This window comes from Protopterus annectens, chromosome 5.part0 (assembly GCF_019279795.1).
Source record: "Protopterus annectens isolate FY-2018-M chromosome 5.part0, PAN1.0, whole genome shotgun sequence".
NCBI classification, from domain to species: Eukaryota; Metazoa; Chordata; order Ceratodontiformes; family Protopteridae; genus Protopterus; species Protopterus annectens.
In genome coordinates this window covers 128,386,073-128,397,135 of record NC_056735.1, presented here as the reverse complement: position 1 = coordinate 128,397,135, position 11,063 = coordinate 128,386,073, and the positions used below count along the sequence as shown (strand labels likewise).

At 34.4% G+C, this 11,063-nt stretch overlaps 1 protein-coding gene across 1 annotated transcript in view; it reads left to right on the top strand.

Moving 5' to 3' along the window:
• The window catches only part of LOC122802129 (gamma-aminobutyric acid receptor subunit gamma-3-like), a 672,869-nt gene that overhangs the window by 416,158 nt on the left and 245,648 nt on the right, over window positions 1-11,063 (top strand). The gene's annotated exons all lie outside the window — the stretch shown is intronic.

Here is an 11,063-nt window from a genome sequence, read left to right as displayed (position 1 = left end):
TAAAATCCAAAAAACATCGAATATCTCAAGCGCTTTCGCCTGGTTCCTACCAGGCTTTATCAAGATCCTGGTAGGAACCAGGTGAAAGCGCTTGAGATATTCGATGTTTTTTGGATTTTAAAGGTTATTAAAAGACTTCAAACTACAGTTTGCTGCAGCCTGTCGTTTCTCTGCTGTGGACTTTGCTGTTGGTGTTTGTATTCATTTCTGAGAGACTTGTTATGATTTAGATGTAACATATCATTCTTTTTGTCTTCTAACAATGCATTTTTCTGTGATAATAACATTTTAAATAGCTTATTACAAGCTTGCAGATCAATATGCAGTTGGCATTTGTGATGCAAGATCTTCTGCATATCAAGTCTATCCAAAGTGTCTCACAGACTTACAAACTGAATTTAAGTAAAAGCAGCAGAAGGCGCTGGTTAAACAGCAAGTTTTAGAAGAGGTGTGATGCTAACACAGCAGATCTGAACTGTACATAAGACAAATATTTGTGTTTTTCAATATATGATTGAAGCTTTGCATGTATTGAATGAGGAAATACACTTCCATCATTAGGAGGATGCTTGAGTGACCTCTGTGCTCCTTTGAGTATTGAAACGAGAGAGGGTAATAGTGAAACCACTTTGAAATTTTGCTTATCAAGAGTGAATATATGTCTGTCCCTCTTCTCCTTTGACAAGGTCATAGGAGTGAACATTCCTTCAAAAGGATCATTGTTTTTTTTCATTTGAAGGCGTGCATCAATATTTTGAGGGAAATTATTGTAGAAAAGAAGATTCTTATCTGTTACAATTTCAGTCTGAAGGCTGAAAACAGTTCTGCTTTGTTTGTTACAATAAAACCAAGGAGGCATCGTCCAAGAAAAGCAGGTAAACAATACAGTATGCGAAACAGTGTAGTTAGCTGTGGGCTTGTTATGTGTGGGCTTGTTATGTATGATGCCCTTGATGGCATTTATTAGCTAGATACGAGACAGCCTTTGGTCACAGGATGCTGTGTCTTCTTGAGGAAGATGCTGGATAAGCTTGAATGTCTGTAGGAGTCTATTAAGATACTGAAACAGTTGATACATGTAGCAAAAACAATATTTGTATGTCTTAAAGACGTGTTTCAGTGATGTATCTTCCTTCTTATACTACTTTACTTGCAGAATATCTGTTCCACATGACATGGCACACTTCAGTGGTAATGGATGAATGCAGGAGAACTGATCATTCTGATATGAGGATGACAGGTTGCAAATATTGACTAGACCAGCAAATTTAGTGTCTTTGACCCTCCAGATGTTTAGAGAGTTTGCCAGCAAGTCTCCAGACTGAACTAATGTATTTGAAAAAGAGATACTGGTAGAAAGAGGGTGTACATAATGTCTTTAACTGGGTAGATGTTGTTCTCATCTCAGAATACATTTAATATTGTACCCACAGACAAACTAATAAGATCACAAAGACTAAGCAACCCACAAACTCATGGATACATGCGCATTATGAATCGATGAGGCCTGCGTAACATCTTATAACACATAATTCAGTTTAAATCAACAAGATTGTACCCAAGCAGGTTATAAGTTATGTCCAAATACTATCAGAAGTAAAACTGAGAAAACTGTCTATTTGATAAAAGTTAAAAGATGGCGCAACTAATTTTGGAAGAGGAAATACTAGATGCAATCAATAATCTTAATTCTCCAAAGGCTTCTGGACTGGATGTACTTAAATCAGATTATTTATTTTTTATTTAAAGAATAGCTTAAGGAACCATTCAAAGTTTTCCATGAAGGAGAAAGTATAGTGGAGTGGGGGTCCAACAAGAAACATTAGCAGTAAAACTCATTCTGTTCCATAACACAAATAAAGATAAAATAATAACGCATCAGTTACAAATCTGTCAGTCTTTAAACTGGAAGTACAAAGCTACACCAAAATCCTTGCCTACAGAATCATCAACATTATAGGAAATCTCATCTCCTGCCTGCAGCAAGTTTTATAGAGCAGGCAGCCCTGATCTTTTAAGGTAATGGCTAAATGTCCAAATGGTGTTGGCACAGGATTATATGCAGGGTAGCAATACTGACAGACCTCCAAAAAGTTTTTGATTGGGTTGACTTGGATTTTATTTGGGAGCATCCGGAATCTTTAAATCTCCCTGAAATTTTTATTAATATATATAAGTTGTTAAATACAAGCAGCATCTATTACCTCAGTAGGAATTGCTTTCTTGGGATCATGCCTGTAATGCAGGATGAGGCAGGGATGTTCATTATTCCCATTACATTTTCTTTACATCTATCTATCTGTACGCATATATCTTTAAATATACATACAAATTCTGGATTATAAATTAGCACATGCTGTTATTACTGTTCTGGCTTATAGAACATTTGTTTCTACAGTGTTTGGCAGTGACTATGTAGTGTGGGTCACTCATCAGCAACACAGTTTGCGAAGGACATTGCAGGCTTAAAATACCTTGAACAACTTATAGGCTACAGTTTAATGAAAAGAAAACAAACCTTATTTCTTCTATCAAAAATACTACAGACACTTTATATTCCTTATCTTCTGACAAGCCATGAAATGTAACATTGCAATGTAGTTATTTAGGAATACAGATGACAGACAAACCCTCTAAAGGAATACAAGCTAATTGTAAACCCCTGTACAGGCAGATGAGTAGTACAATTAGGCACTGGTAAAATCCTTCCTATGCTTTCTCACAGAAATCCAAATGAGCAGACATGTTAGTTATTTCCAAACTCTTATTTTCTAATAAAACATCTTCCACATTCATATACATTTACCTATAGAGATAAATCTCAAGGAATAATGTTTGTTTTTCTTAGAGATGGATCCCATCCTAGAGTGAGTAGACAGAAAACATTTCTAGCTATGAGACTGATGATGGAGTGGGGTTTATCAAATCTAAAACAATACAATGAGGCATTAACAAAATGTTTCTATACATACGCGGTTAAATCTAAAACCAGCATAGTTATACATTGAGTTAGACATCATTTTTATACTGAAAAGGAATATATTTTCATCAGCAAAGAAATTATGGGATCCCAGAGTATGGGAGGTTTGGATAGAAAAGTGATGCTTAATTGGGATACTCATTCCTACAAGGTCATATTATGGAAATTACTCTTAGATTTTTTTTAATGCCAAATAGAGGGGACATGTATACACTAAATGGGAGGAAGTTAAGTGGGGATCCACCTTCTTCTAGATATCTACAAACCTCAAATCAATCACATTAATGATTACAAAACACTGAAAGATATTTTACATGATGATCCATTGTTATGGCATCAGGATCTTCAGTTACAGGATATTATGTATAAATGCAAGGCTGTAGAGACATTAGCTAAGATTGGTCACATCCCCCAGTATCCCTCATATGCAGAAATTCAGTATGTTGAAACTAATTCTCAAATAGCAGCACCCACACATGAAACTTTATTCACTGGGTTAAACTACTTCAAGTAGGCATTGCCACTGTAACTTAGAAAAGCAGCTTGCTTAAATATATCTGGCAGTACCCCTCGATTAAGAAAAAAAAATACTTAAGTTTATAGAAGCCATTACAAATACAACTAGACTTGAGTTTCACTGATGTAAATTTTCCAGAGTTTTGGATTTTAAGATTTTGCAACCAAAACTTATACATAATTGGGTCTGCGTAGTCGGTGTGCTCTTTACTGGATTCTTATTCACATATGGGAAAGTGTTTCTGGATAACTGCAATCATGCATTTCGCCATTTTATAAACAGATACATAAAAATGGTATTCCCAAGAGTGAAAACAAGTGAATGGAATTTGTGTTTGCTAATAGTTGTACAAGAAATAGTGACAGACAATAGATTGGACTATGATGTCTAGTATTTCTTCATTTTGTGCAAAATAAGGAGATGATCAGTAAATAAGTTAATCAATCTTCTATTTCATTAACTAATAAGCTGTGATAAAAAACTTTATTACGTGTATTGGCTTCAACAACGTATATAATACAGATTTATTCTGCTATATTAATACTTTTGACACAGTCTATATCACGCTGTTTAGAATGCTGTTTCAAAAAATATTTGCTTGTCATAATTGCAGTTTTTCTCTTTTTTTTTTTGTTGTTCTTTATGGTTAACTTTTGTGAGTTGCATTTTGTTATCTATGAAGCCAAGTTGCTGCCTATGATACAAACAAACGCATGGATGTCAAGAACAAATAAACTTCTAGTCATATTGCTTAAGTATAACAGAAAGCAATGGTACCACTGTTTGAGTAGCAATGTTTGCTGCAAGAGACATAATTCTGAAACAAGGCTAGGGAGGATGTAATTTTAATTCCAGATAAAAGAAGAATGAAAATAAATCCCTTGCACAGTGCTGGGTGGCTGAGGTTCACCTGGGTATGACACAAAATGTGTATGAGCCTTCGAAGATCTGTTTAATACAAATTGAGCATTGATTTTTCTTAAGGAAGGAATTCTGAATGCTAACTTTCTATTCTGTTTTCTTTATAGCTACAGCTCAGGTGAGAATATGTATTCATGTAGTAGGTGGCTATATCATATAAGATGCAATAAAATGTAAGCAGGCAAAAATACGTTATGGTCTTGAATGATAATTATATTGAACTGACATGAAGATTCACATAAAAAACATGCATGACTTTCCCCATTATTTGTTCTCATTGAAATGGTGGATGCAGTGAATTTCTGTTCATAATTACAGACTTATGGTTGTAATTGTTATAGTAAGTTTGCATAAGAAAATTAATTGACAATCTCATTTATATATACAAGTTATGTTGACTGTTATGAAGTCAGTTATTTTAAATTCCTATTTCATATAAGTAAAAATTTTAAATTATAAAAATTGAGATTCTTTATCTGGCAATTCCAAGGCAGTAATTTTGACTGTATATTAGTTATTTGGGAAAGCTACAGTTTTAGAAAAAAAAGAATAATTTTTTAACTTGACTTTTTGGATTTATTACATTTTATTTATACTATCAAGTCATGTGTTGCATTCTGTATCATCTATAAATTCACTGCTTTGGATTCATCTTTTCTTACTATGGTCTCTTGATGTAGTTATTGAAAAGGACACTGATTTTCCATTTAACTAGGGGTAAAAATTCTAAAAAAAATCCACGTTTGCATGTAGGTTTAGAAAAACTGATTCATGTTGATTCATGAACCTCACTTACTATGATTACAATTTATATTAATGAAACCCATTAAAATCTATATTCAGTGAAAGTTTTTTTTTTTTTTTTTTTTGCAATATATATTGTTCTACCAACTCCAGGTCACACACCAGAGGGTAAAGGCACAAACTGAATGACTGCTGAAAGTTGTTTTCAGCAAGATTAATCAGCATATATAGCACTCAGAATAAGTACTTTTGGTAAATTCTGAAAAACTTTGATGTTTCATGGTACTGGGCATTTTAAGAGAGAGCTCTTATCCTCCACAACCTGTATTTCCTTTTATTTCTGTGACTTAAAATGATATCAGCTTATTTTATTGATTTTTTTGTACCTATAATCTATTTTAACACACACACACACACACACACACACACACACACACACACACACACACACACATACACACACACCCCAGAAAATTATAGTTAGGTCATTGAATGGTGAGGATTTATACATCATAATCATGGGCATAATTCCCAAATTTTATCTAATAAAAAAATAATAAAATTTTTTGAGAACTATTGATCACTGCCTCTAGTTATTGAAAACGAATGGGCCCTTCAGCAGTCTGGTCCAGTTTCAGCCACTGGCATTGTCAAAAATTAAGATTCAGAACAGTTGGATGTTTTAGTTCCACATCTTATCTTCATGGACCCCTGACCAGACATTGATATGCATATGTGTGTGTGTGTGTGTGTGTGTGTGTGTGTGTGTGTGTGTGTGTGTGTGTGTGTGTGTATATATATATATATATATATATATATATATATATATATATTTATATTTAGTTTCATCAACTAGAGAATGAATTATTTTGTCTTTGTATATATCTTAATTTTGGTATTTATTTATCTTGCCCTAAAGTTCAGGCATACTGAATGGCAAACTTGCATGTTTGTATGTGTGTTTCTGAATATGTCAGAAAAAGAAAATTTTACATAAAATACCCTTGTAGGTTTCAATTGTTCTAATGAATGGTCTGTAACATAAAAACACAGATCACAAAAAGCTTATTTACATACATATAAAGGGGAACAAGACAAAGGGAGGAAATGTGAGACTAATAATAAAAGAAAGAAAAAAAAACAGGGACAATTAAAAGATGGGCTGCTAAACAATGTTTTCTTTTTGCAATTTGCAAAGGGAGGGTATTTATATTATGCATTTCTTGCAATTAGTAGAGTAAGATAAAGGGGGTGATTCCCTGTGTTTTGATCTGAAAATGTCCAAAATCTAAGTACTGTATTGGTGGGTTCTGTGGAAAGCATCACATAACTCTTGATAACTGAGGTGAGAATTTGTAGTGCATGCATATCCTTTGTTCACTAAGCTGTGGGCAGCCAGTATAGAACCATAAACGCTGAGAGTGCAGTAGTTTGATATTGGGTGTCAAAACAGTCACTGAATCTTTGTGATGAATTCAGTCTAGCTTGCAAGTCAAGTCAAAATGGAAATGTATTCACAGTGAAAAGGTCATGATAAATATACCTAAAATGATGCCTAGATAAGTCCGTGAACTGGACAAAAGATACATTACATAGATACTTTTTTAAACTTTGCAGCAACATGCAAATAAAACTATTTTAAAGGCCAGTATATGAGGCTGACTAAATTTTTTCATAAAAAATACCTGCAATTTGCATAATTAAAATACCCACAATTTGCATAATCTTCCAGTGAAAGCATGTATTTGCTAAAATTAATTAGTTTTTAAAGCTTATTTTAAGGTGGCATCTCAATGCAGGCAATACATTGTACATTAGTACTATAGAGGTGCATTTGGGAGAGGAGCTGTAAGTGTCCAGAATCAGAGCATTATGTACCTGCCCCAAGACCTGTGCTTCATTATTCCTAAAATTTGCCATCTCATAGGTGCAGCCTGCATAGTGCTAAGGACTTCTGCATTTGAAAATGCGACTGTGATAAAGAGACGACTAGCATCCATGTCCTTATAGCATTAGTGTCCCCAGTTTATCCCAGTTGTTGCCACGCAACACGGTTACTCATCTCTTAGGCTGCCCTGCTGCATCATATCACCTTGTCAATCATATCAACAATACCTGTTCACCAGCAAATTAATAATTCTAGAAAACAAAACAAGCAAACAGGAAAGTGGAATAGGGACTGTTACAAAGACTGGAAGTACAGAAGGAAGACTGAGACACAGATGATAGTAATGCTAGAGGTAAAAATAAATCTTCTGCTCAAAACAGTGATCCCAGTGAAAGTTTGTCTTACAATGTAATGAAAACAAAAGTTTAACTTTGTTGGAAAATAATGCTCTATTTTCAATGAAACTATCACTTAAATGCATCATTAAGAGTACATAACATCACAGGAGTTTTTAAAATTTATGAAGCAATTGTTTGCGTCTTTCGGCTTTTCCCGGTTAGGGGTCACCACAGCAGAACTCCGGTCCACTAATAATTGACAGTTGATTTTCATGTACTGGCTTGGCAGGCCTGACGCACAACCTTCAACTAAGGTACGGCCATTCACGCATGTCTCCACGCAGAAGACGCTCTAGCCAAGAATCGAACCGGACAATGTCTTACTGTGAGGCGACAATGCTACCGCAGCACCACGAAGCAATTACACTGGAATAAAAACTAAAAACTCTGCTTTTCATTACTATAGGAAAAAAAAATTGTTGCCATCTTTCCTGTGCATAAAACTATTTCAAAGTGTGGATGTTCCTTATTGCAATATTATTGAAGAGGTAAAACACAGAGCTGCTTTTATTCTTGATATGAAATGCTTGTATAAGAGGTGCTTATTTTAAGGCCAGAGAAAAAAGTTGGGACTGCAGCGATTTAATTATTGCTGTGCTCTGCATTTACAATTGATTAATGATTTCTTGACTTGTGATTAACATTATTTTTTAAACTTGTGGAGTTTCATCTGGACATTGCACAGCTTTAATGATCATGGACATCTAACCATCATTATTGTCTTTGTCATCTGACCTTGCTCATCAATAACCGATTGATTTATTTACTTTTTCATTTGAGATGGTTTAGTCTGTTGATGCAACGTATCAGATAAAAGGAATATTCAGAATAAAGAAGACCATTTCTCTGGCCAGAAGCTGATATGAATAATTTTTAACCCACACAACTGGCAATTCTTTACTAGTGAGTGAAACACTATAAGAGCCAACAAAAAATAAAGTAAGTGATATTTATTTGAGATAGACACTTTCGGCTAGGACGTTGCCTCGCCTTCTTCAGACAAACGGAGAAAACCTCCAAGAAACTTCCTTTTATCTAATTAAGTTTGATGAAAATACTCCAATTAATGTGGGTTGCATGTTGCCTTCGCAACGTAGTAACAGCAACCCACCAACAATAAAATGTTAAAAACAAATAATAATACTACATTTATTTATTATTTAAAACACAAGAAGAAAACAAAAAAAGTTAAAAGGTAACATTTAAAAATTGCTGGTTGGACATCCTAAAGTTTGTAATGCCCTAAACCTTCATATATTAAGGTTATATTTACTAGGTTCTCAAATAAACAAAAAGAACATTGCTTACTGACCCGGACTATATGTCCTAAGAATAAGTTGTAAACTGCATTGTGAATTAACTTAACCTTACTTAAAAATCACCAAGATGGGAAATATAAAAAATGAAAATATAATAAAAATAACAATAATGATATTAACACATATTACAATTTTTGATTAAATTAAATATGTTGCACCGTGTTATGCAGAAATTAGTTCAGAATAAAAACAATGGTTACTAGACAGGAAAAATATTTTTGATCCAAGTTTCACATTTAAACCTTAGAAATGGAACAATAATCAAGTCAAACAGTAAAGAAAATAGATTTATACTGCTGTAAACAACTAAAAAGTAAAAACAGGCAAACTATACCCTCTATACAAAAATCAACAACCAAATCATCTTTTCAAGGAAAGCAGCCTCAAAACACATTTAATAGAAAGGCTGTCATTGATGCCTGGAAAAGTATGGGCTCGAGTTCTAATCTGCCACATCAACTCATCTATTTCTAGCATTGTTTGCCATGGTCCTCCTCGGATATCTTCATGCCTATGTTGTAAAACTGAGAATTTGAAATAGTGGCCAGAATAATCTGAACAGTGTTTGGCCAAAGCATTGTTAGGGTCCTTCTACTTATGGTGTAACAGTGTTCATATATTCTTTGTCTTATTTTCCACTCTGTTTTCCCAATGTAAAAAGCGTTACAAAAATTACACAATGCAACATAAGTAACACTTTTTGTCTCACAGTTATATCCGCCATTCATTTTATATGTTTTGTGATTTATAACAACCTGATTGTTGACCATTATATGTTTACATTGGGAACACGAACCACACTTAAACATCCCATTGGTTCTACTGGAACGTGACTTCTTCCTCTTCTCGAGAAGGGACTTGAGGTTTGGACCTCGTCTGTAAGTGATTTTTGGACTAACTCCAAGGGCTTTTGACAATATTTAGTTATTTTTAATGATATCCCAGTTTTTATTAAAAGCCTCTCTGATAAGCCGATAGTCCAAAGAATATGTATACAGGAAACTAGTCTAGTCTAGTCTGAAGAAGGTGAGGCAACGTCCTAGCCGAAATTGTCTATCTGAAATAAATATCATTTACTTTATTTTTTGCTGGCTCTTATAGTGTTTCTTTCACTTTTTTAGCCATTTGAGTCTTTTTGCGTGTTTTGAACTTGTCTAGTATGGCGAACGGAACTGGAGCGGCATCTCAAAATTTGTTTACACAAGGGAAGAACTCTCAAGCAGCACATGACAATGCTATTGGCAACCTTACTGCCCTAGTGCAGGTTCTCTTAGGGCGAGTGGATTCTTTATCCCAGAACATTAAAGCCTCTGGGATTAACATAAAATTGGAAATGAACATTGCACAAAGAAGATCTAATGAAGGGAGTTGTATTACACTGAATGGAGAAAGGTGTAGAGATCAGAATACAAGGAACATGGCCAATGTCAGGGATGGTAACATAGTAATTAACAACACCATCACCAATGGTGACAACCAGCAGGGAGAAAAAGGGCACCTAGTTCCCTCGAGCCCTTGTAACAATGTTTCACAAAGGCATGAGGACATTATTCCTTCTATGGTGACCTTTTTGGGTAACAACAACTTTTTTAGCGGTTCAAATAGTCAGAACGGTCCTGTTAATGATCTTAACGAACAAGCAGAGAATGTTTTGCTTCAAAACATTAATGACTTTGACACTAAGTTGTATAAGTGCAGGAAACTGCAGCTTGAAGTTTCATATTTACAGGAGTGTATTCAGAAGAAAATCATACCCAAAGGACTGCGCCAATGGTGATATCCAGCAGGATTAGTGGAAAATTCAGCGTTTCATCGTGAACTTGTTGAACTTTTTGACCGACAAGGGTACGAATTTTTACAAGCTCTTATTAATTTTTATAGTAAAGATATTGGTATTCTTAAAACTGAACTAGAGGTGTTTGAGCATGTTATCAAAACACACAATGATTTTTTTAAGATACAAATATGAATATTGTAGGATCTATACAAGCATTGAGGCAACTATGAATAAATTGCTTGTCACAAAAAAGAAGAAAATAGCTAGGGACATTAATGATTACACTAATAATAGAGCATACCCTAAGCCTCCACCTAATGTGCTTATAGGTCCTATTGAAAATTTTGATAACAATCACGATGAGAATGACCAAACAAGCACCTCAAATTTATTGCATAACAACAACTCTTTAAACACTGACGGTCAAGTTCAACCATTAAGAAGAAGTGAGAGGCTTATAAACAATAGTAATAATAACGGAGGAAACAACATTCCCAGTAATAACAGGCAAAGTGAGCA